The following is a 27227-nucleotide window of genomic DNA, read 5'->3' on the forward strand; positions in this document are numbered from 1 at the left end:
GGGGTAGGACCTGCGTCCAGCGTGCAGTCCACGGGGAGCTGCCCACAACGGGGCCTTCCTCGACAAGGCCAGCTCAGTGCCGTCCCGTTCGGGGAACCCGGCCAGACAGGAAAGCGTCTGTGAGTCCCCACGGCCGGGCGGGTCCCCTCGCGCGGTGGGCTGCCCATGGCCCGGCCCTGTCTCAGCCTGCTTCCCCAGCAGGATTCACTGCCCACCCTGGACGGGCTGCTATGAAGTTTTCCACTGGAACAAGGCTTAAACGCGGCAACTCAAAACACGGCCTGACAACGGGCCGTGATTATCAAGCAATAGTCCCTGTTTACACGGTCTTTTCCGGGTCAGCACACATGCGCACATTCATAGACCAGACTCAGTCTCGCGAGAACTGGCTGGACGGCCGGACGGCCGCCTGATCCAGAGTCATTTCCGGGGCGCGCGGTACGGCAGCCTAGCGGCTAAAGTCCTCATCTTGCACGCACACAGGGATCCCATATGGATGCAGGTTCTAATCCCGGTGGACCCGCTTCCCTTGTAGCTCCCTGCTTGTGGCCCAGGAAAGAAGTTGAGGACGGCCCAAAGCCCTGGGACCCTGCACCCACATGGCCGACCCAGAAGAGGAGCCGGGCTCCTGGCTTTGGCTCGGCCTTGCTGCCACTTGGAGTGTAAGTCATCAGATGGAAGATCTTCCTCTCTGTATTTCCAATAAAAAAATAAATCTTTAAAAAAAAAAAAGTTCCAGGGCTCATCTGGAAGAGGAAAACAGAATAGAAGGTCTCTGACCACACCCTCCTGGGGAGGCGTCCTTGGTATTCCAGCATGTCTGGCTCCAACTGCCCACTGGCTCGCACATGCCTCAGGCCCTTTGAGGTGGCGGGCCCCTCACCCTGCCTTGCTGACCTTACCACCTGCGTCACCCCATCTCTGCTCATCCCTCACTCTCTAGTTACCCTCTCGCTTCAATTCCAATCCAACGTCTGTCTGGAAAGAGACGCCTCTGGGCTCCATGAGTGGGTCCGCAGCGGGTCCCCCTCCACTGGGGTCAGACAATGCGGGGGCAGAGGAAGCAGGGGTCTCTGTGCCACATGAGGCCCTGCCGAGCAGCCCCAGCTCTTGGCAGCACCACCCAGCCGTACTACGCCCTGGGGGTACTTTCCCCCTCCCAAACCTCCTCTGAACTCAATATAATGGTCTTCAGAATCGAGATCTGTGGTTCCAGTTAGGGTGACCTTGAACCAAGTTAGTATCTCTTCTAGCTTCTTCCTTGTGAAATGAGATGATAACAAATGCACTTAAGAGTAAGGCAATGAGAATATCAACAGGCACTCAGTAAACAATAAAAAGAAAAGGCCCATGTCTTTTGCTCCACCAGGTTACAGGCCACTTACTTTAACTCCACAAAAATCCTCCAGGTGACAAACCTGCACACCACACGTTCCCAACATTCCAGAGCCCTAATCCCACTGCTGGTACCTGCCCAGAACCCCAAGGCCACTGCCTTGCAGAGGACTATCTGGAGCCAGTGCTGCGCAACCCTCACTTGCAATGCCATTATCCCCTATCACCAAGCCTTAGATCCAGCCCCGCGATAAAGGTGCTTAGAAAGGCAGCAGAAGATGGGTCCCTCCCACCCAAGCGGGAGGCATAAATGAACCTGCTGGCTCCTGCTTTAACCAGGTCCAGTTCCAGCTACCATGGCCATTTGAGGGAATGAACCAATGAATGAAAGATCTGTATGGGTCACTGTGCCTTTCAAATAAAATTTGTCAGGAAAATAAAGAGCCGCCTCACTCTGTATAAAATTTGTTTTTAAAATTCATAAACAGGGGACACCACTATGGCACAGTAGATTAAGCTGCCGATGGCAGCACTGACATCCCACATGGGTGCTAGTTTGAATCCTAGCAGCTCCACTTCCAGTCCAGTGCCCTGTTAATATACCTGGGAAAGCAGCAGAACCCCTAACTGCCTGGACCTTTGCACCCATGTGGCAGATCAGAAAGAAGCTCCCAGATCCTGGCTCCTGGCTACAGCCTGACCCAGGCCCAGCTGCTGCAGCCATTTGAGCAGTGAACTTAACAGATGAAAGAGCTCTCTCTCTCTCATTTTAACTAGTTTTTTTAAAGATTTATTTATTTATTGGAAAGTCAGATATACAAAGAGGAGGAGAGACAGACAGGAACATCTTCCGTCCGATGATTCACTCCCCAAATGAGTGCAACGGCCGATGCTATGCCGATCTGAAGCCAGGATCCAGGAACTTCTTCCAGGTATCCCACAGGGGTGCAGGGTCCCGAGGCTTTGGGCCATCCTTAACTGCTTTCCCAGGCCACAAGCAGGGAGCTGGATGGTAAGTAGAGCTGCCAGGATTAGAACCGGCACCCATATGGGATCCCGGCGCATTCAAGGCGAGGACTTTAGCTGCTAGGCCACACCGCCAGGCCCTCATTTTAACTATTTCTAAAATAGTTATTTCTATTTATTTCTAAAATAAACCTTTTAGAGATGCATAAACAGTTGTGTCTGTTTAAAACTACATGTGATATTCACAATGCCACAGGAAACTGAGCCAAGGAATCCCAGGCCATGGGCATCAAGCAGCACAGAAGTTGTGGACACTGGGCAGAATCTGCATCCCAGGGGTGAGCTGGGGACAAGTTCACACCCTAGGACATATCCTTTGCCTCCGAGGGGGATCGACAAGGCAGCAACAGGGAAGGGATCCAGCACTCAGTTGGGTAGGCATGTTCCTTTTTTTTTTTTCTTAATAAAACAACATAATTGTTAAGGGAAACCCAGGAAATTGGACAGGAATAACATACATTAACATCTACAATCTGCAACGATTTATCAAGGAAATTTTCCCCAAAGCCCACTTTCCAAGAACAACCAATAATGATGTCACAGTTTTTAACCTTCCTGTAACTTCTGGCTTTCAAAACATGATGTTTACATGGTAAAGCCATCAGTAACAGCAGTGAGCCCATCTCTCAACATTCCTTTTTTTGCTCTAGCTTGCTCTAGCTTGTCACATGCTGGAGCCTGCGGGCCTGAGTGAGCAAGGCTCAGCTGGACAAGAGGACCGCCCATGGCCTCTCCTCCCCAGGTGATATCCCCAACCTGAGACCCAGTGTCCATCGACACAGCAGCCCTTCCGGAGGCTCCTAGTCGTAATCACGACTGAAGGAAGGGGGGCTGTGTGCCAGCAGTCAAATGGAGCAGCACCATCAAGAACGCCCGGAAAGGAGGCCCGATTCTGGCCCAGTCCATTTTTGTCTGTGTATGCCAGTGTGGACAGATCAGTGAAGGTTGACTGGAAAGAAGTGCTCACATTTACTGCCCATCAATCAATGGAAGCCTCCTGAGCAGGGGAGCAAGTGAGGGGATCCTCTGGCAGCTGGGAAGTATTGGGTGCAAATGCAGTCCCACTCCCTTCACCCCATTTGCAGAACAGGCTCCTTATTTTCCCTGTTCCTCAGACAACTGTGAGAATTAAACGACCCAATGCCCAGACAAGCTGTGTCTAGTCATTTTGCTGTTGGCTGTAGTACCACTTCCATCTTCTGCCTCCGCACCCATGTGTGCTCCACTCCAACAAGGATGTTCCACCCCTCCACATCTCAGGTGGCTTCCAAAGCAGTTACTCTGAGGCACGAGTTACCTGGTCCAGGCTTAACCTGACTCCTTCAAACCTGTGACGTCTACCCTCTAGTGGAGGAGCCACACTGAAACCAAGAAACAAAGCACATGTTTTTTAATAAGCAGCAATTGCTACTAGGAAGGATATAGACTGGAGAATGAGCCTTTGTAAGTGACACAGTCTGAGGAGATGGGCTGGAGTTAGCATGAGCCTTTTGAGATGGGAAGCCCAAGGACAAGTGTCCTGTGGTACAAAGGGTGAGGGTCAGGAACGGGACAGAGAGGCAGGGGGCTGGGCAACAAGGGCAGTACAGTGAGATGAGGCTAGGAGACAGGCAGAGCCAGGCTGCCCAGCAATTCCAAAGACTGGATAGCGGCAAGGGGAAAGTTCTCTGGATACTTAAAGTTCTTGTGTCAGCTAATAGGTGTAGAAGATATTATAAAGGAGCCACAAGGGAATCAAAGTGACCAGGGAGGCAGAGACTATGAAGACAGAGTAAACAGTGGCCTGCACTGCAGTGGAAGCATGGGGAGGGCACTCTGGGGAGAAAGGGTCTAGACCATGCTTAAAATGAAAGGCAAGACCCCTACATTCCAGCATAGCCCACCCAACTGTTTTTCAAAGACCAAATTCGCAGGCCAAATCTGAAAGTTTGGGGGGTCGAGCCCAGTCTTTGGGGTCTTGACAAGCCCCCTGGGTGATTTTAACATCCTCTGAAATCAGAATTTCCGCACAAGGTGTGTGATAATGTTAAGAAGCACACAGGTACATGCCTCAGGGATTGGCTCCATACTTCCCCTACCCCCGGGGCCAGGCAGAGCCAAACTCCAGGATGCTGCCATTCACTTCTAGAATGAAGAATTTGTCCAAAGGGACTAATATCCACTTACTCCACCTGAGGCCAGGCCATGCTAGAAAAAGTGAGAAGGCACCAGGCCATACCAGAAGGGGTTAAGTACAGCCAGCACAACAGGAGTGCTGGACCAGAAAGCAGGAGCAGCTTCGAAGTGCCTACAGCCACTTAGCACATCCAGGCCAAGAATGCGGACAATTCTCAGAGTCCTCAAGGCAGTTCTGTCCAGTGGCAGAAACGATTATAGAATGCCTGCCTCCTGACCACAGGTAATCTATGCAATCTACCTCAAGCCCTCAGCAAAGCTTCCTGGTAGGATCCCATTTTACACTTGTGCTACATAGGAACAAAGGGACTATGCACAACTAGTGGCTAACACAGCCAGAACTTCATGTGAGAAGTTCATAAAAAAAACTCATGGACTTCCACTCACTGATCCTAAAGTAGTCTCTTTTATTCCTCATTCCTCTTAAGTGTTAATGACTACCACCCAAGACGACCCGGAAGGGCAGAACCCAGAGGCCGAAAACAGACAAGAATCCATATGGCCTTGCCCACCACCCTGTCCTACACACTCCGTGATGTGTAGAATGGGGGAGAAGGGCAGGTTCTGCTGCGAGGTATTCAGTTTTCAGTTCTGGAATACCAACGCTCACTACTGCTCATGAAGGAACTCCACAAATATCTAACAGTCTTAGACCCGGATAGCCTACTCAAGGTATAGAATTCTACTCACTTCATCTAACTGTGTGGAAATCCAGCCTCTTTTGGATTGTCTTTAGTGCCATTAAGTTTACTCTCTGCATTTATAAAGAATGTAGATCGATCCAATAACCATTTTATGGGCTACACACCATGTTAAACACCACAGCAAGAAGGCCCGTTAGTAATAGCCAATATGTCAGCTGGTTGACAGCTTATCTGAAATGCTATTTAGAGAATTCTAAGGGTAGTCCAAGCTCAAAAGAAAACAAGGTCATGTCCCATTAGTGATGCCTGCTGCTATGAGGGTAACACAGAGAAAGAGACAGGAGACTCTCCTTCCAAGAACTACACACCCCATCTACCTTTACGACATCAGCCCCACATCAATCCTTAAAGCCAAAAATGTAGAAGTCATCCTTGATGTTTCTCCCCTGCCCCTCCATGTCTAATCCACAAGTCCTATTGGCACTGCTTCTTTCCACTTGTTCAGCTTTCACTCAGACCAGGCCACAGTCACTGTTACCTGTTATAAAACAATCTGGTCCTCTCAACCCCACCTCTACCCCCTACAGAGAGAGCTGCCATCTCTCACCCCTGCCCCATTTGATCCCCGTCTCAAATCTACCTTCTCACTTCTACCATCTGGCTCTCCCACTATTCTTCACACAGCCAGGCTTGTGGCCTGTCTTCATCACAGTCGGCTATGATCTGAACAGGAGCCGATTCCCTTGAATCACACAGATGTTTAAACTCCAAAGTTTTATATTAAGATTAATGGACTAATGGTTGATGGGTTAAGGATGAAAGCTTGGTCCAATTACAGGGCCTTTCAGAAGTGACTGGACTGGATGAGGTGGCTAGGTTGGGACCCCATGAGCCAATCATGATGGCTTTGTCCAAAGCAACCAAAGAGAGGTTAAAGAGGGGTATGCTCACTGCTTCGTTGGTCATCATGTGATCTTCACTGCGCATGCACTGCCAAGGTAAGCCTCCACTCTCATTGATGACGGAACCAGTGAAGATGCCCAATCTTGACCTGTGAACCCACAAAACTGTACACCCTAATTTCCTCCTGAGAATTCCTCCCAGAAGAGGAGGCAGTTAAGGCTGAGCAGAATCAGCAAGTCTCGGTTCGGAAGACCACAAGCAGCAGAAGCCTTTGTTGTGTGCAGGGAAGGGGGCACAGGCAGCCAAGACTGCCGGCCTCTGGGCTGCTCAGTCAGGCCTGTGGCTCTCCTATCCAGGTCAGGCACAGGACTGGATCACCAGGACAGTCAGTGGCCTGAGGACATGGAGGGATGCAACTCAGGCTGAAGCCTTCTGGAGGCAACTTGAGGGGCGAGGAGGCAGTACCGGAGGGTGAGCAAGTGGCCTGGCCTGGGGTTCAGGGGACCTGGTTCAAATGCACAACTGCAAAGACAGGATTGTTAAACCACAGGAAGCAGGATCTCATAGTACCTGGCAGATTTTTAAGGAATTGTTTCTTATGCATTGAGGAACTCAAATATATCCATGGCACAATTTTCCACAATTTTCAATTAGCCCAACTGTCAAGGCTAAGCCCCCTCTTCTCCCCAAAGACCCTTCCATCCCTGCCATGGCCACCATCATGGTTAGCTCTGTGCATCTGCCCGGACCAGAGACTATGTCTGTGTACATGTTCCTCCTTCACTCACAAATGAAACAGAAAATTCCAAAATAGCCACTTACCATCTGGAGCCTTCTTTGTCATCTACGGAATGACAAGCTTGGATGGGTCCCTTCTGACGGCAAAGACTCCAAATGACAAAGTTGCCCGGCCAAGAGCCATCAGCTACCAGCTGGAGGAGCTGAAATGCATGCTCACTGGCTCCAATTCTGGAGAATCATCGGGGCTGGGGAGGTCACCTCTAAGAGCCAGGATCAGGCACGGGCCAAGCCCCGCATGGGCACCACCTTGCTCAACCTTCACCATCGCCAAAGAAGAGAGGGACTATTATTAATATTCCTCTTTTAGAGAAAACAAAACCAAGGTCACATGACTGCTGGCCAAGTAAACCTTTCTCACGTTCATCATTTTGGGGGAACACACTCCAAGCAGGGACACATAGTTGCCCAAACTTACATGCTATAACCTGGGACTTTGTGTCTTTTATCCAAGTCCCAAGCTTTTTATTTCCATGAAAGGATTGCTGTGGGGTAGCATGGTAAGCTTGTTGCCTGCAGCACCAACATTCCGTATGGGCACGAGTTCAAGTCCTGAATACTCCATTTTCAATCCAAGTCTCTGCTAACATGCCTGGTAAAGCAGCAGTGGATGGCCCATCCCTGGGCCCCTGTACCCATGTAGAAGATCCAGAAGAGGCTTCCAGCTTCCGGCTTCAGCCTGGCCTGGCCACGACAGCTGCAGCCCTTTGAGGAGTGAGCCACCTGCTAGAAGACTTCTCTGTCTGTGTCATCCTGTCCCTAACTGCTGTTGCAACAAATTAGATACATATTTTTAAAATGGAGAATCGCAGGGCCTGGCTTGGTAGCCTAGAAGCTAAAGTCCTTGCTTTGCATGTGCCAGCATCCCATATGGGTGCTGATCCTAATCCCAGTGGTCCTGCTTCCCATCCAGCTTCCTACCTGTGGCTTGGGAAAGCAGTCTAGGATAGCCCAAAGTCTAGGGACCCTGCACCTGTGTGGGATATCAGGAAAGAAGCTCCTGGCTCCTGGCTTTGGATCAGTGCAGCTCTGGCTATTGTGGCGGCTTAGGGAGTGAATCAATGGGCAGAAGATCATCCTCTCTGTCTTTCCTCCTCCTCCATGTATATCTGACTTTCTAATCAAAATAAAATAAATCTTAAAAAAATGGAGAATCACAGCTCCTCACTCAGCAGGCAGGTCACATGCACCCTCCAACCATCTTACAACCAGTGCTACCAACTACTCTTTCCTTCAAAGAAAACGAGACTTCCAGCAGCTCGGTGGCCTTTGCAAAGTGCCCCTGAATGAGAATGCACCTGCTGACTGGTCTACAGACTTGGGCCAGGATCCTTTCCACTCTGCTCTGGTGACCTCGGAGCACAAACTTGCATGGGAGGCCATACAGCAAAGTGTGCTGTTTAAATCTGACCCCAGACCAGCATGATAAACAGGGACAAAGCCTAGAAAGGTGTCCCTGTCACTTCAGCAAGACCCAAGCCTCCCTGGCCTCTCTCTGAGACCATATTCACAAGGAAGCAACTACAAGGAGAAGGCTGGATGTCACTTGGCAAATACAAATGCCAAGTAGCTGAAGAACATGTACTCAGAGCCCCCCGAAATGTCTAGATCCGTTGATGTGGCAATTGCAAACCCAGAAGTCTGCCCCAAAGAAATCTGAGACACTGAAGTAGGTTTCTGCACCCACAGGCAACACAAACAACACACACACACACATTTATCTCAGCACTGCTTACAGGAAAAGCAACACGCAACATGAATAGTATATGGGAAAAACTGGGGGAAAGACGAGCTGTTCTTGCGAACGGATATTGGAACATGATGCTGCCTTGTAAACTCGCTCTTTAAGCCACATGGGAATGTTTATATTATACTGAGAAAAAAAGTTAAACTGTCAACATTAGCCAATCCTAAAATATGCAAAGGAAAAAGCAGCAAAATGTGTTCACATTAATCATTTTTCTTCCTTATATTCAACATTTCCCCTAATTTCTACCAAGAAAAAAAAAGCATCCGTATTCATATAAGCATTATTAGAAAGAAGTGATGAACCGAGCTCCTGGATAAAATGCGTAACCGCCAGGCCCATGTTGTGGGCAGCCTAGCAGGAAAAGCTGCTGCATCCAATGCTGACCTCCCATGTAGGAGCCAGTTCATATGCCAGCTCCCCGAAACGGCCTGGAAACACAGTGCAAGATGGTCCAGGTGCTGGGGACCAAGTCCCGTGTCAGGGAGACCCATTTCAAAGTCCAAGCTTTGACCTGGCTTACGGCCACTTGAGGAGTGAACCAGCAGATGGAAGATCTCTGTTGCTCTCCCTTGATGACCCTTCCTTCCTTCCTTCTTTTTAAGATTTATTTGTTTTTATTTTTAAAAGTTGAATTTACAGAGAGAAGGAGAAACAGAGAAAGATCTTGCATCCACCAGTTCACTCCCCAAGTGGCCATAACACTCAGAGCTGAGCTGATCCCAAGCCAGGAGTCAGGAGCCTCTTCCGGGTCTCCCACGCAGGTGCAGGGTCCCAAGGCCTTGGGGCCATCCTCCCCGGTTTCTCCTGGCCACAGGCAGGGAGCTGGATGGGAAGTGGGGCAGCCAGGATTATAACCGGCACCTATATGGGATCCCAGCTCATATTAGATGAGGACTTCAGCTACTATGCTACTGCACCAGGACCCCTTTCTTTCTCTTTTTCTTTCTCTTTCTCTTTTTCTTTTTCTCTCTCTCTCTTTCTTTCTTTCTTAAGATTTGTTTATTTCTATTGCAAAGGCAGATCACATTTACAGACAGAAGGAGAGACACAGAGAAAGATCTTTTACCTTCTGGTTCACTCCCCAAGTGGCCATAACACCTGGAGCTGAGCCAAATCAAAGCCAGGAGTCAGGAGCTTCTTCTGGGTCTCCCACACGGGTGCAGGGTCCCAAGGCTTTGGGCCGCCCTCTACTGCTTTCCGAGGCCAAAAGCAGGGAGCTGTTTTAGAAGTGGAGCAGGCAGGACATGAACTGGTGCCCATATGGGATTCCGGTGCTTACAAGGTGAGGATTTAACCATTGAGCCACCACGCAGAGCCCTCTGACTTTCAAATAAACAAATAAATCTATTAGCCTTTAGAAAGCCACAGTGGACAGCAACCACATACTCTTGATTCGTCGTGCTGTGCTTTTCTAACTAGGTAAGTTTATTTTTGGATTTCTGCCCCTGCCAAAACATGGAGTAAGAAGAGGAACAAAGAAAACGGGGCTTCAAGGCAGGGAAGCAAGAAAGAACAAGGCAGGCGAGTCTGCCATGGTAGCCTAGTGGCTAAAGTCCTTGCCTTGCATGCACCAGAATCCCACATAGGTTGCCGATTCTAATCTAGACTGCCCCACTTCCAGGCTTCAGATCAGTTCAGCTCCAGTCATTGCGGCCTTGGGGAATGAACCAGCAGATGGAAAATCTTTCTCTCCCTGTAGATCTGAGTTTCCAGTAAAAACAAATATCTTTAAAAATCTTCAAAAAACTTCAAAAAAAATATTTTGAATTTCATGTTTGGGAAAAATTTAGAAAAAAAAAAAAAAGAGCGAGAGAGAGCGAGAACACAGCAGGCAAGCCCCAGGTGCTGATAGCACTGGGAAGCTGGAGTCTCCAGGAAACACCCCAGAAACAGAGTGGGGGTCCCTGATGGAGCCCAGCAACTACCAGAAGATACTAACAGATACAGCAAAGGATTTCTTCTAGGGAAAGAAAACAAAGAAAGCAAGTAAGGATTACCCAAGGGAGGTGCAGGTGATGGGAAAGCCCAGGAGCAGGAGAGCTGCACAGCAAGGGTGTGTGATGTCAGGCTACCGCGTGGACCTGACGGACCACCACCTAGACGCCTGGGCTGCAAACACTGTTCACTAACCTGTCCACCTTTTTTTTTTTTTTAAGGATTTATTTACTTTCATTGGAAAGGCAAATCTGCAGCAAGGAGAAAAAGAAAAATCTTCTATTCTTTGGTTCACTCCCCAAATGGCTCCAATAGCCAGAGTTGAACTGATCCCAAGCCAGGAGCCAGGAGCCTCCTCCAGGTCTCCCATGTGGGTGTAGGGTCCCAAAGACTTGCATCATCCTCTGCTGCTTTCCCAGGCTATAAGCAGCGAAATGGATCAGAAGTGATGCAGCTGGGACATGAACCAGCATTAATATGAGCTGCTGATGTTTGCAGGTGCAAGGTTAGCCTGTTGAGCCCACACACCAATTCCTAACTTGTCCAATTTCAACACCAATCTTGCCGTTGAGGCACAAAAGTCTGAATGATGGATGTGGAAGAGAGAATACAAAGGAGACAGGCTTTGTCAGTCAGTGTTCATACACAGATGCCAGACAAAGGGTGTGAAAGGGACAAGACAGGCACCTCATCTCTCCGGTTCAGCAGGTGGGAGTCCCTGCTATGCTAGCCAGGACAGCAAGGCCAAGGCTGCAGAGCAGAGCAACACGCACAGCCAAGCACAGGATCCTGGATTTTCCACGGAAGCCTTCCCCACTGTATTTTAAGTCACACATGGGTTATTCAGAACAAAATGCCCATTTCTTTTAGAAAGTTGTTGGGGCACACAACTTAACAGCAGGAGATGTAGGGGCTCCCCATCTCAGCGTACTCAGCCCTCCCTGACAGAGCCCTTCCGGCAAGCTGTGTAAGGTCTGCAGCTCCCAATGCACAGACTCCCCTGAGGCATGCACTCGGTATTATTAGGTGCTTCCTATGCAGAGATGAAGGGAATAACAGGCATGTGCCATACATACATGCCATTTCAGAAAGTTGTCACTTTAGCAGAACACACAGCATGAGCATGCTCCTTTCTCTCGGTCTTCTTTTTGCATGTCCAATGTGGCCTCCTCAAGTTTTGGCATGACTCTCACCACATCTAATCACGTCACTCCATGGCTCATCATCCTTCCTTGGCTTGCCAGGGACCACACAGCAAACACCCAGAACAGGCCTTTTTTGTCCAGGGCTCCTTTTCCCACTTGCCACATGGCCACTTGGTCAGGCAAACAGTCCCCACAGACCCTACACTGACCCAGGCTTGACCCACATGGATCCAGAAATTGCTGTGCCACCTGCCCATCATGCCCTTCTCACCTCTTGCCTACCCAAGCAGTTCACTCTTCTGCCTCTAAGATTCAGCTCCAACCCAGCCAGCATCAGTGCTTCTGCTTCCTGATTCACCCAGATGGACTCAGACCCTCAGGTAATCATTGTATTGATTTTTTTTTTTGCCTTGTTCGCTTTCTGGTTCCCAGCAGTCCCAGAATTTCCATCTCTACAGCTTTGGGTTATAAATAACCACCACCACTGCAGGAACAACTACAACCACGCACTACACAACAGACTCACTACATTCTTCCAACAGATCAGATACACTGTAAGCACTTTATACATATTATGTCACTTATTCCTTATAGCAACTTTATGGAGCAGACACTATTACACATACACATACAGAGCACATACAGAGCAACTGAATCTGATGGGTTAAATGATACAGCCATTATTGGCAGAGGCAGAACTTAAGCCCCTAGTGTGACCCAAACTTGCTATGTTCGCCAAATGTGGTTACACAGGTTGTACACTGCACAATTCAGAAGCTAGTCACTCCTGTCACAGCTCAGTTTGGCACTGTCCAACAGAAGTGTAACACAGGCAACATCTATCATTTGCCATCACACGAAGCACATTACACAGAAATGGGTGAAATGATCTTTAATATTTCAACCTAACGTATGCAAAGGGGAGAGCCACCCTTTTGAAGTCCCCACTGTGGTTTGCCCTAGAGGAGTGGGGTGGCCAGGCTCAGCGCTCTGCTGGTTTTCAGTGTAGCTACTTTCCTCGGGGATGGGGGGGTGTCCTGTGTCCCTAGGACATGACTGAGCAGCAATAAGGTGGTAGGAGGGAGCGTCAGGGAGGAGGTTGGGGCTCAGCTTTGCCTGGGGTGGCAGAAACCTAAAAACTCAGGGCACTCCACAAACTTGCACGTCATCCTTGCGCACGGGCCATGCTACTCTTCTCTGTCATTCCAATTTTAGTCTGTGTGCTGCCAAAGCAAGCAATCAGCTCCACGCTCGATCCCAGCCTCTTGAGCCAGAAGATAAGAACGCTGTCTGCCTTTCAAATAAACATATTTTAAATATTTTTTTTTAAATTAAAATGAGGGTCAACTTGATTTCCACCTTCTTTCACTTTTGGACTCAGTCCAACAACCCTCAGGTGACCGTGAGAGCTAGCAGCTGCACAAGCCTTGCAGGCTCTTCCAGGGAACACTTGCTTACGTTCTCACAAAATGCTCCCAGTTGAAACAACCGGAAACCAAGGCTTAGACAGCTCAACTGCTCAGTCCAAAGTCACACAGCCTGCAGGCCCGGAGTTCAGGCTTGTGAGCCCAACTCACTACCTGCCTGCTAACTGTTCACATGGGGTGCATGGTGTGTATGTGCGTGCAACTGGTATTCTAACAAACCTATGCCTCCTATTCTTGGGTCAGGTGTGTGTGTGTGTGTTACACCTCCTTTGGGGATCTGAGGCATTAAAATTTCGTGAACCACCGTCGGTACCAGCTTTTAAGGAGATCCCAACATGCAGGCATCTTTGTTCCTTCCGCAGGGGAACATCAGAAAGCTTCAACCACTCAACGACTGCAGCAGTCTCCTGCTTCAAAAGCACAGACGATTACTCCAGCAATGAGAGCCACACTGGCGATTGGATGGGTGGGGTGCAGCTTTGCAGCTTCTTGGCTGGTAGGGCATGTCTGTCTGCCCTTGGCCTGTGACCTATTAGCATATGTGGAATGTGCCTGCTGCTAATCCATTCTTACTGATTAACGCTCCAACCAGCACTAAGGCAGCTCTTTGTCACAGTCAGGCCTGTGAGAGGGCTAGATGATTGGCCAGGGACCTGTGCTTACTATCTGAACTAGGCTTTGCTCCCCAGCAGGCTGCACCAGGGGAACTGGGGCAGCCACATCATGGATATCTCTGTAAAAAGGCGAGGAGTTCCAACCCGAAATGATGGGCTCCACCCAAAGAGCCTGCTCCATCCAGGGACATTCCAGAAGGATGAGAGAATGCTGATGATCCTCAGAGGCACCAGATGGGACCTGATAGGATCTGTGGAGGGAGGACAAAGGGACACCTGCCGTCTAATCCCACCTCCACGTGTCAGCTCACCTGGAGAAGATTCTTTGCCTGCACAGTGCTGCTGAGAGCTGGGAGGCAACAGGGAGCATTAGCAGTGCCCCAGGCTCTCTGCACTGCACACCTCCTGCCGGTGCACCTGCTACCCCAGAGGCAGAGATCACCTCCAGGTAGGAGAGCAAACCAGTCCTGGCACACAGACCTAGGCCACCTGGCCTCAAATCCTGCTTCTGGGCCTGCTATCCGGTGGCTGTTCATCTGCTTCACTCTCCATCTGTAAAATGAGGAAACCAGTATCCACCATACAGAATGTTATAAAGATTAAACACAGAGATTGAGGGCTGGCCTTGTGGTGCACAGGTTGAGCCTCCTCTTGGTGATGCTGGCGTCAGTACGAGAGGGCTAATTTGCATCCCGGATGCTCCACTTCCAATCTAGCTCCCTCCTAATGTCCTGGGAAGGCAGCAAAGATGGCCCAAGGGATTGGGCCCCTGCCACCCAGGTCTGAGAACCAGATAGAGTTTTACAATCCTGACTAGTGTAGCTTATTGCAGCCATTTGGACAGTAAGCCAGTGCATAAAACGTCTCATAGATATAGATAAAGAAATAGATACACACACATATATATGCACACACATAGATACATATATTCAGCCTTTCAAATAAATAAATCTTTTCATTGCAAAGTCAGATATACAGAGAGGAGGAGAGATAGAGAGGAAGATCTTCTGTCCGATGATTCACCCCCCCAAGTGATCACAATGGCCGGTGCTGTGCCAATTCGAAGCCAGGAGCCAGGAACTTCCTCCAGGTCTCCCTCATGGGTGCAGGGTCCCAAGGCTTTGGACTGTCCTCAACTGCTTTCCCAGGCCACAAGCAGGGAGCTGGATGGGAAGTGGAGCTGCTGGGATCAGAACCGGCACCCATACAGAATAGCAGCACGTTTAAGGCAAGGACTTAAGCCACTAGGCCACCGTGCCTGGCCCAAAATAAATAAATCTTACAGATGAAATAGAACATGCAAGTTTCATATAGAAGGGGATTTCTGGTCAAGGTTTGGTGATAAAGCAGAGCTACTCAATGAAAGCTGTATTAACAGAGAAGAATCATCAGGCTGGAGAGGAGCGAAGCAGTACGGCATTTTACCAAGACACGGGGCATGCCCAAGTTCACTGGTGCCGCGTAGCAAAGAGCTTGCGAATCCGCGAAGCACAAAACACCTCACTTGCTCTCTTCAGGCTCAGATCCAGCCTGGGTGCCCTTACTGCAGACTCAAGCAAGCCTGCCCTCGTAACCAGCACTCACTGATCACTCGCTACAGGCCATCTCCATTGGAACGCTCCGAATGCCCAGACTGCCATTCAGTGTGCACAGCAAGGCATGTGCCCAGTAGCCACCACTTCCTCTCCCAGTGCTACAGATAAAGAACCAAGAGCTCCTAGCAGGGATGGCGAGCCCCTCCTCCACCGAGGGTCATGTGGATATTTACAACACTGTTCATGGCCCATACAAAGTTATTAGCTTATAAAGGACCCTGCTAGAGATTTCACGACTTTCGAGTCTCACCTGCAGGTGCTCAGACCAAATGATTTTGCAGACCTGATGTTACCCATCTCCCACCACCAGCAGGTAAGCCACTTGTGCCTGGAGACCTGAATTTTGGAATCGTAGATGCAAAGAGCAGATCTGCACTGTGGGTGCTTGGAGACTGTACACTGACCAACTGTGCTTTCCTGCCTTCTAACGGGACAGAACTGCCTTCTTTCTGCAGCTTCAGCGGTCTCTCAACAATGATCAGAATGATTCACAATGCCATGCGGAGACTGCAAACAGCCCAGGCCGCGGGCCTGATGTCATCAGTCAACAGAGAGACTCCAATGAGGACTGAGTCCCTAAGCTCCCTCCTCCCGCAAGTGTGGAATGTCAGAAGGGCTGCAGCGCAGGATCTGAGCAGAGACTTAATCTCCAGGAAGGAATCTGGGGAGAGGCAGGGCCTCTTGGGGGCCCCTTTCTATTCAGCTGCAATCAGTTTATCTGTTTCTAAAAGGCTTATCCCAGCAGCAAGGAAGAAGGAGGGAATCCAAGCAAACACATCATTCCTGCATTCCAAGCCTGGGACAGAAGGACAGGAAGTGCAGAGGCAGAAGAATCCCACTAGGGCAGGGCAAGGTCACCTGGACAGGTCCTGCTGGCCTGCACACCTGCCAGCGACCTCAGGCCCACCTTGAGGACAAAACAAACCGGAAGGAGGCTATTTGCCTCATTCTAATCCCACCACCACCACAGCACGGCCTTCGTGTGTAGTCCCTGCTGCTCAGCAACAGTTTGGGGGTTGGAACAAGAGGCCCCAAAACACAAACAGGGTGAGCGCAATGGCAGGTCGCCCCTCTCCCTGGTAATTATATCTGGGTTCCTAGTTACTCACTTGGCACAGCTGGTCGCAGGGAACCCAGCAAACAACAATGATGCAGCTCATCTATTCCCGGTTCGCGGGCAAGGATCTGCGTAGCAGGCTCCCTTCACCACCCACTAACCAAAGCTCAGAATCTAGTGGAAGCGGGACGCTGTCTCCGGCCCAGAACCGCACTCCCGCGCATCACCCACAAAACCAGTGTGGGCAAAGTCATCTCTTCTGATTTTGAGATTCCCGGGGAAATCAAAAAGCAGCACAGGAACCCAGCCACAACGGGACTTCCAGAAATCCAGGGAGGGGCGGTGTGTGGCGCAGCGGGTGAAGCCTCTGCTGGTACCACAGGCATGGCATCCCAATGGGCAAAGGTTCCAGTCCCAGCTGCTTCACTTCACAATGAAACAGAAAATGACCAAGTACTTTGGCTCTCATCATCCACAGGAGAGACCCAGATGGAGTTCCAGGCTCCCAGCTTCTGCCTGGCCTAACCCTGGTTGCTTTGGTCACTTGGTGAGTGAACCGGCGAACAGAGAATCTGTCTCTCCCTCACTAACTCTGACTTTCAAATCGATAAAAATAATTTTTTTTTCAAAAGAAGGTCAATAGGATATAGAATTGAAAGATGTTTGTTTTGGTGCAAAATAAATTCTGGAATCCATATGTACAAGTGGTTTTCAAAAATGCCGTGGAAATGCATAAAAAGCAACAACAACAACAACTTAGGAATGGATTTCAACACTTTTATACTGAAATTAACTTTCAATTCCATTTTTCACAAACTTTTTTTTAAAGATTTATTTATTTTTCTTAGAAAGACAAGATTTACAGAGAGAAGGAGAGATAAAGAGAAAGATCTTCCATCTGCTGCTTTATTCCCTGAAGTGGCCACAATGGCCATAGCTGAGCTGATCCAAAGTCATCAGTCAGAAGCTTCTCCAGTCTCCCATGCCGGTACAGGGTCCCAAGGCCTTGGGCTGTCCTCTATTGCTTTCCCAGGCTTAAAACAGGGAGCTAGAAGGGAAATGGAACAGCTGGGACATGAACTGGCACCCCTATGGGAACCCAGCGCGTGCAAGGTGAGGATTTAGGAATTGCGACAATGCGCCAGGCCCCAATTTTGCACAAGCTTTAAGAACCCCTGATACGGCTCTGAAACTGGCACGTGTGACCTGATGTGCAAGAAGAGCAGCGCAAATCTCCAGGCAAATAAGCAAAGGGAGCCAGCCACGTGGTACAGCCTCTTAGAATACCCGAGACGGCAGTGGGAGACGGTCTAAGCACTGGGGGCCCTCTCAAGACTCAGACTCACTTTCTATCTCTTGACTTCACCCAGCCTAGCAATGTTACGCCAGCCATTTGAGGAGTGAACCAAGAAAGATCTCTCTTTATCATCCTGCCTTTGAAATGTGCAAATAAATCTTTTAAAAAAAAAAAAGCATTGCCAATTTATACATCCTTGGAGAACAGAGAAAAAGTACAGTCTGCTTCCATCACAGAAAGAATCACAATCTCAACCACTGCGACTCCGGTTGATCCATGTGATGCCGAATGACAAGGCAAGCCGCACACACAGCGCTGTGTTAGAGAGCTCGAAGGAAATCTAGGTACTCACCTACTCAAGAAAACCGTCATTCTTCACTTGAGTTTACCTGCGGACACGTGTGCTAGGCGCAGGTGAGGAGGCCACCAGGGAAACGCTGTGGTTGGAGTCGGGCTTCAGGGCTGGCCACCAAGCAGGGAGGAATTCCTGTCTCAGAACACACACCTCAACAGCGTACTGACCACTGAAGCTGCCCGCAATCCAGCTCCCTCACACCGATCGTGCCGGTGAGCCATCTCCACCTGCTCCACCTAGACTCAGTGGTTTCTAAGGGAGAGAGGTTCATCCGACTCACGGCTCTGACGGTTGAGGTCCTCCCCACTGGTGGGGACTCTGCAGAAGTGCGATAGGGCAGAGCGCCTCACAGGTGAGCCCGTCTCTCCTCCAGTATTTAAATAACCCACAGTCTTGCTGGGTTCCGCCCCACCTCATTTCACATTAATTGCCTTCCAGAGGTTCTGTCTCCAAATGCCAGGCCAGGCCAGATGCCCACGTGCTCTCACTGCACCACAGGGGCAATTCAAACCACAACACTGCTTGTTCACTCTGGGAGCAACAGGAAATCGGAAGATGTATTGGGTTGGAAATTCCTGGAAGGATGCGCTGAGCAAAGGGCCTCCATCTTCGCGGCATCTCTGTCAGCTGCAAAGTGGGATAACAGCACACACCTGACAGAGCTGCCCAAAGGTGAGGCCTGGCAACACCTGCAGAGGCTGAGCTGAACCCTGGCCCACGTAGACAGCGTCCAGAGCTGTCCACACAACTAAGAGCTGAAGATCCACGCTCAGCCACTTCTGCTCGCTTGGCCTTGGCCGAGTTTCTTAAAACTGTGCTGCCCACCAAAGCTACAGATCACAAGAGAAAAGGGCAGTAAATTGGATTTCATCAAATTAAAACACATTTGTGCAACAAAGAATACAATTGGGGACTATTCCCAATTCCTGACTTGGTAGTTAAGACACCCACAGCCCACAGGGGTGTGCCTGAACCCCCACCTGCCGCTTGGGCCCCAGCTCCCTGCTAGTACATGCACACCCCGTGAAACTGGTGACCCCTCAAGCACCTGGATCACTGCCAGTTTGAGTTCTCAGCTCCAAGCTTCGACCCAACCCAAGTCCCACAACCACCGGCACCTGGGGGGCAAGTCCGCAGCTGGAAGACATCTCTCCCCCAATAATAAAAATAACCGTCAGTGTTTTTTAACCAAAATAGATAAAAGACAACCCAGAGAATGAGGAAGAAAATATTTGTAAACTGTATACCTTAAACGAGATGAATAACCAGACTATTCATACATTATGGACTCCTACAAGTCCGCAAAAGAAGTCTCCAAACACACACAGTGGCCAACCAGCGCATGCAAAATGCCGCTCATGATCACCAGTCCGCAGGAAAATGCAAATCAAACCACAACGCACTGCAGCTGCGGCGGGCTAGAAACGCAGCTCTCCCAGCAGTGCAGCATGGAGTCCCACACAACCCAGCCACGCGTGTGCAGTCAAGTTCACAGCTACAATCATCACATTCGCAGGAGGCAGGAGTGATCGATGAAGAAGCCACACTCACACGCTGACAATCCCACTCAGCCGTCAGATGCAATGAGGTTGGGACACAGGCCACAACACGGATGGATCCGGACGTAAGGAGAAATCAGCGGAGCCAATAATCACAAAGAAGTGCTGCGTGTTCCCACACAGACGGCACTGGGGCAGTGGCATTCCCAGTGACTGGAAGCAGAACAGTGGGCTGCAGAATGAGGTGCCAGGGTTTAACAGGTGTTTTTTGTTTGAAGATTTCTTTATTTTTGTTTGAAATGTAGACATACAGAGAGAAGGTCCGCTGGTTCACTCCCCAACAAAGCCACAACACCCGTTGCTGGGTGACTCCGGAGGCAGCAGCCAGGAGCCTCCTCCAGGTCTCCTTCATGGGGGTGCAGGGGAACAAGGACTTGAACCATCTTCTGCTGCCTACCTAGGCTACAAGCAGGGAGCTGGATCAAAAGAGAGCACCCAGTTTCCATGCCAATCATATAAGAGGCCAGCACCCTACAAGATGCCAACACCCCAAGTGGAACATGAGCCTGGTATGCCACCACACTGGCCCTGTGTGGGTGCTGAGATTCATTTTGGGATAAAGAAAGGAGTTCTGGGGCCCAGTGTGGTGGACTAGTAGCTAAATTCCTGGCCTTGCACATGCAGCATCGCATATGGGTGCCGGTTCTTATTCTGGCTTCCCATCCAGCTCCCTGCTTTTGTGCTGGGAAAGCAGTTGAGGATGGCCCGAAGTCTTGGGACCCTGCACCTGTGTGGGAGACCTGGAAAGAAGCTCCTGGCTCCTGGCTTCGGATCAGCACAGCTCTGGCCATTGTGGCCACTTGGGGATTAAATCAGCAGACAGATCTTCCTGTCTGTCTCTCTTCCTCTCTATATATCTGATTTTCCAAAATAAAAATAAATAAATAAATCTTTAAAAAAGAAAGAAAAGAGTTCTGAAAACCAATAGTTCATAATAACGGAAATGGATGTGATACCACTCATCTGCATACTTAAAATGATAGAGACGCCAAGTATGTGTTCTGTAGATTTCCCTGCAATGGGAAAATTTAAATGCAGGAATTAAAAGAGAGTGTGCCTTAGTCTCTGCCCTCTGTAAAACCGGAGGTGATAACTATATTAATTACCCCAGATGCTTGGCTAGGACGATTAAATAAGGCAAAACTCAGCACCATGTCCTGCACCCACCTGGAGCTGAATCAATGCTAGAGTTAGGAAGGGTGCAGCACACGAGAGGAGCGGATCCTTTAGGCTCAGCCCGGCAGAGGCACATGGTCTCCGCATGCAGTCCCCTCCATACTGCACCTTAAGTGACAACAGTACTGCCCAAGCAGCCAGATTCCAATTGTCCTGCAGCTCTGAATTCAACTCCTCCCTGCCTGCCCCAACAACTGTGCAGTTTTTGTCACCAACCAACTCTGGTGGTATGTGGGGACGGGGGTATAGCCCTCTGAGAAGCAGGAGGCCCACCTCCCGGCCGCCGGTCTAAGGCCTGGGGCACACTGACACACCTTCGAGTTGAGCTGCTGTTCCTCCTGTGCCCAGTGAAGTAAGCGAAGTCCAGAGCGCAGATTTGCTCCAGACCAGGTGCCAGGCACTGAGCAGACACGGAGGTACTTATTTCTGTTCTACGGGGACAGACCGTAGGCACAGTGCTTGTTCTGGGAGAAGTCTCAAACACTCCAGGTGCCAAGCATTCTGGAGAAGAGAAATTTGACCTGTATTTATCCTATATATAAATTCATACAGAAAAAAACTCTTAATTACACTCAGGGCTCACTATCCACAGGAAGCCATTTCACTGTAGCTATGATAATACTGCATGATGTGGGCTTCGAGCTACACTAAGCTCACGTCTTCATTGTCACGGCCTTTGGGTCCCTCTGGGTCTCTCAAAGGCAAGGGCAGCATCTTCCAGACCACAGGCCACAGCACTCCCATTAGCTCTGCTTCCCTGTCCGGGTCCAGGCATCACGCCAGCTCCCACAACTTGACATATTTTCTCTCTGCAGTGCTCAGTAAGTAACAAGGGCGTGATTGCTGCACAAAATGGGATGGCACTCTTTCTGTCACAGGAGCAGGTTTGTTTCTTGAAATAGTTTTGCTGCAATCATTCACTGCCAGTGAAGAGAAGTCGGAAAACTCTGCTGGTTCCCTATTGCCCTGCTGGACACATGATCAGTGAACTGGCCGGAAACCATGACTGCTGAATCAGCACTGCCCACCTGCTCATGGCAGCATTGTGTGTGAACCAACAGGACACAAAAGCAATGACTTCCTCAAAATAAATAAATAAATAAACAAATAAATAAGCCAGCACATGTGGAAAGAGGGAAAGGAAAGGAATAGCACTGTATGGAATGCAGGAAATGATGACTTCTGCAGACACGCACACAGTCCAGCACTGAGCTATGCAGGGAGCTAAAGAGCACTTTACAATCGCAGTTCCTGCACACAGTTCCAAGGAGAGAAACGTCACCACGAGGGTGGAAGGGCCCAAAGAGCCAGTGATCATCTCCCTGCCTGGGAGACACAAAGGAAAGACATCACAAAATCTACAGGCACCCAGGTCCTGGGAGAAAGAGCTCCGAAGAGCAATTGCTGCAAACAGCTGACCCAGGGGCCATGCGGACCACCAAAGTCTGGGCTCATTGGACCTCTCAGCATTCCTCAAAATAACTGAATTGAAAACTTTTTGAAGTTAGAAGAGAACTTTTCTTTCTTTTTTTTTTCAGGTTTATTTATTTGAAAGGCAAAGTTATAGAGAGGGAAAGGCAGATATCTTCCATCCTCTGCTTCACTCCCCATAGGATCTCAAAAATCAGAACTGAGTCCATGCAAAGCCATAGGGTAAGAACACGTTTAAACAGACGGGGAAACATTAGCCAGTGTGAAGCACAAAGGGCACATCCTGGAGAAAAAGAAGACAGAATGATAGCAGAGGGACATCTGGAGACTGACAGACACAGGAAAGCAGCGTACACAGAGTGAGGTTTTGTAGTGACCGATACTCCAGCAACATTCAGCAAGGGGTGATCTGAACTGCACCAGCAGCTGGAATTCCACCAGCAACAAGGTGGGAAGAGGCGTCCACCTGGAGCTCAGAAGGTGAACCTGCACAAGGAACTGCCAATCTTGCTTGTCTATTTGATTTGACCAGAAGCAGAGACAGAACAGCAGGTCCCAGACAGGCAGTGCAGGAACAGCCCAGTCTGCTCTAGAGTCGAACTGGGCACCATTTTGAATAGGGAGGCAAAGGCTATGGGGCATGACTGTGCATGCACTGAGCTGGGGGGTAAACTCTTTTCTGGCTCAGTGAACTGCAACAACATGGCATCCTACAGGTTCCACCCAAGATAAGTCTGAGTAGCCCTCAGACCTGATGGCCAGCAGATTACGAACTCCAGTAGTGGCACATCAGGTACAAATTTGTACACTGTGTAAAAATGGTAAGACTTCAGAGACAACAGGGAGCTGAAAATGCACTGAGCTGGGAGCAAGCTCACTGAGCTCAGTGCATTGCACCATCCCACAGGGAAAATAATACCATATTTGGCATCATACGGGTCAAAATAGATCCAAGTGGTCCTCACATGTAGCAACCAATAGGTTCCTGCAAGATCAGCAATACCAATAATCTAGTTATACAGGGCACCAGATGTCTCCCTAATCCTGGGACCTCTCCAATTGAAAGTGGGAGAAAGGTTGTACAGACAATGGTACAGCCTCAGCACAGAATCACAGGAAGTACAGACTGGTAAGCGAGGAACTGGGGCTACAGAGACGATGGTGAAAGTCTAACATAAGAATCCAGACCTGGGGTCCCGGCACGGTGGCCTAGCGGCTAAAGTCCTCGCCTTGAATGCGCCGGGATCCCATGTGGGTGCCAGTTCTAATCCCAGCAGCTCCACTTCCCATCCAGCTCCCTGCTTGTGGCAGGGGAAAGCAGTCAAGGACAGCACAAAGCTTTGGGACCCTGCACCCGTATGCAATACACGGAAGATGTTCCTGGACCATGGCTTCAGATTGGCATAGCTTCGGTCATTGCGCTCACTTGGGGAGTGAATCACTGGATGGAAGATCTTCCTCTCTGTCTCTCTTCCTGTCTGTATATCTGACTTTCCAATAAATAAATAAATCTTTAAAAAATAAAATAAAATAAAATAATTTTAAAAACTTGCATTAAAAAAAAAGAATCCAGACCTGGAACTTGCTGGAGGTTGTGGCACAAGTGACTGCAAACAAAGGGCTGGGTACCAACTGCAATACGTAAAATTGAATTGTCGACCTGTGGGTGACACAACTTAGAAACCTGCCCCAAGGAGAAGAATCTGATTATCAGAAGTACAATGACCAAGAGCAAAGAAGAGACAAAGGCACAATGAGTATTACTGAAAACGCCCCTGCAAAGGAGCAAAAGCCTTTGCCAACCTCAGAGTTAACTGAGGAATAGATCGAGAAAGTGGGCGATAAAGAATTCAAAACATTTGTTGTAAAGCTTCTTATCAACAAGAAGAAGAATGCAATACAGGAGTTTAAGGAATTTAAGGGATGTGTCACACTGGAAATGAATCAAATGAAAGGAGTCACAGAACTCCCGACAGGCTTGATCAAAAGCTATTTTCACCACAACATATGAAAATCAAGTCCTCTTCAATTGAACATAAGGAAAAGATCCTTAAATGTGCACGTGAAAAAAATCAATTGACATACAGAGCAATGGCAATGAGACTCACACCTGAACTGTCACAGGAAACTGTACAAGCCAGAAGAGAACAGAATCACATATTCCAGATTCTAAAAGCAAAAAATTGTCAGCCCATGATAATGTACCCAGCAAAGTTTTCCTTTGTTTTTGAAAATGAAATAAAATTCTTCCAGAGTAAAGAAAAGGTAAAAGAATTTGCCTCTTCCAAACCTGCCCTACAAATGATACTTCAAGATGTTCTCTTGACAGAGAAGAGGAATAGCACCTGCCAAAACCAAAGGCAAATGGGAAGAACATCCCAGTAAAATGACAACAGAAGACTAAATCAAAGAACAACCCATTGCTAAAATGACAGGACCAAACTACCACTCATTCATATTAACTCTGAATGTAAATTGTTTAAACTCATCAATTAAACATCATAGATTAGTGAACTGGATTTAAAAATATCCCATCTATTTGTTCCCTACAGGAGCATGGCTCACCAACAAAGTCAGTGGAAACTATATCTCATGGATTTTGATTTTTTTATTTTGTTTAATCTCTTCAAAACACTTTCTCATTAAATTCTTCACTGACTCATAGATTAGTCTGGATTTTCTTTTTCATTTCTTCAGTGACACATTAGTCATTCAGTAGCATGTTATTTAGCTTCATGGCATTTTTAATTTCTTCTTTTATTCCTGCTGTTGATTGTTTCAGGGCTTTTATTTTAAGATGACATACCGTAACTGTGTAATGAGACTATCATATCCAATAGCATGTTATTTAACTTCATGGCATTGTAAATTTCCATTTTTCTTCCGGTTGTTGATTTTGTGCTGTGGCTTTTCACTTAAGGGTATATATAATAACTATGTAATGGAGACTATCATATCCAGATGTGAGGATAAAAGACAGTATGCATCTCTACTTTCAGATCAAAGATGGACTCCCAATGAAACTGTTTACTATACTTTGACAATAGGATGCTGGACTCTGCCATTGTCCATGCCCACAATCATGGACATCTCACTATTTATGAAGAACTATATTACAGTAATAATATAGGAGAACTTAGTGGGGGGGTGGAACTTGGGGAGGAGGTAAGGGAAATCCCAGGGCCTATGGAACAGTATCATAAAATGGCAATAATAATAATAACAAAAGTTTCAAAAAAAGTGTCAGCATTTTGCCTCATAGTGAAAATGCCCACCACACCCATACATCAGAGAGTCTGGGCTAGCTTTCTGACTCTGCTCTGAATTCCAGCTTTCAATTCCAGCCACTGCAGAGCCTGGGAGACCGCACAGGCGACTCAGTCGGGGCCCTGCCACCCACGTAGGGCACATGGGTCGAGCATCTGGCTTCTGACTCAGTCTCCAGCTCTGGCCCCAGACATTTCAGGCATTTGGGGAAGTGAACCAATGGATGAGAGCTCTGTGTATGTGTATGTGTCTCAAGTAAAGAAAAAAAAATAAAGGCTTCACTTCTTAAAGCAGAAGCTCTGATAACATTAGATCTATCTGGATGGTGTTGAGGCGAGAGGGGCAGGGAACTACTTCTCACTGTGTTGTGTGGGCCCACCTGGTGTACTTCTCTAACAAAACTTGCTGGGTCTGCAACCAGGGACAGCAGCCCACTGCTACAGCACAATAGAAAGTGGTATGATATGTCATATTTCACAAGCAGGGGGCCTGGTGACACACTCAGAAGCAATCTGGGGAGAAGGAATGCTTCCCAGAGGAGGTGACCCCTAGACAAAGTCATAAAGGGTAAGTAGGAGTTCATTAGGAGAGGAAGTGGGGAAAAGGGCAGAAACCAGCTAATCCTCTCACTGTGTGAAAGACAATCTCTGAAAATAATCTGCAGACACAAATCCTCTGAGAATCCCATCATCCCAGACCTTGAGAATCTTTCCCACTCCACAAGCACCTGCTGCCTCTGACCTATCAGGCAAGCAGCAGCCAAGGATGAAAGACTCAGGATCCCAGGCCGGAGAGGGCTGCGTTCTTTATCCCTGCTCCACCACGTGTTAGGCAACTCAATAAATACTCACTGGGAGCCTATTATGCAGCAGGTTCTCAACTAGTAATGGGAAGCCATTAAAAGCTTTTAAGTGGTTGAGTGTCAGGATCTAGTTTGCCATTTGAAAGGCTCGCTGGGCTCAGAGCAGGGCCTGAGCTGGGAGCATGCAGGAGGGGGGTTGCTCCAGCCAGGGCCCTCTCCTCTCACAGTGGGGCTGTGAGACAGTTACACAGTCATGGTCAAGGGCAAAAGGTATGGACCGTGAGAGCCTTCCTGAAGTAGTGGCTGCCAAGAACCCTGCCAATGTTGATTGCTGGAGGGGTGGTCAGCCTTTCCTGTGGCACTATGGATTTTTACAGACTGCCTTTGCTTTTCCTTCTGCATTGCGGAAGTATGCAGGGAATGTGTTTCTAATAGAGAAGGCATGTGTGGAATGTCAAGTCACCATGGGGAAAGATATAGCCCCTGGCCACCGAGGCGTGGCCAGAGGACAGAAAAGGCTCAGACGGTCAGAACTGCGCACACAGCAAAGGTCAGAGGACAGTCCCACGCCCCAGCACAGCTACCCTGGCTCCTCTTCCGTCACTTAACAGGTTACTGAGCCAAAAGCCACCCTGCAAGGGAGGTGGGGAAGGGCTATGACCACAGAGCTGGAGGTGGGAAGTCCCTAGAACCCCTACCGGCTGAGATCAACTATGGGGGGCAGTTAGGGAAGCCAGATGCTTGGACATCAAGACAGGCGTGTGTCTGATTCAAAGCAAGGACCACATGGTCAGGGAGCTCTCCAGTTAGCATCCCAGAGAGAGAAGACTGAAGGACATAGTGCCCAGGCTGCCGCCAGCCCTGGTTTGGTAAATCATTACTCAAGTGGGACTGGGATTATGAAACAAACCTGGCCACGATGAATGCCAGAAGGGA

The 27227-nt window shown here is 48.9% G+C and overlaps 1 long non-coding RNA gene and 1 pseudogene across 1 annotated transcript in view; both read right to left on the reverse strand.

Annotated features, from left to right (window-relative positions):
• LOC121155862 overlaps positions 1-27227 on the reverse strand; it is a 273089-nt gene that overhangs the window by 234871 nt on the left and 10991 nt on the right. The window lies entirely within an intron of this gene.
• On the reverse strand, positions 12846-12946 carry LOC121155994 (annotated as a pseudogene).

The sequence above is a fragment of the Ochotona curzoniae genome, unplaced genomic scaffold (genome assembly GCF_017591425.1).
Source record: "Ochotona curzoniae isolate NIBS_2020 unplaced genomic scaffold, NIBS_Ocur_1.0 contig_3190, whole genome shotgun sequence".
Classification (NCBI taxonomy): Eukaryota; Metazoa; Chordata; class Mammalia; order Lagomorpha; family Ochotonidae; genus Ochotona; species Ochotona curzoniae.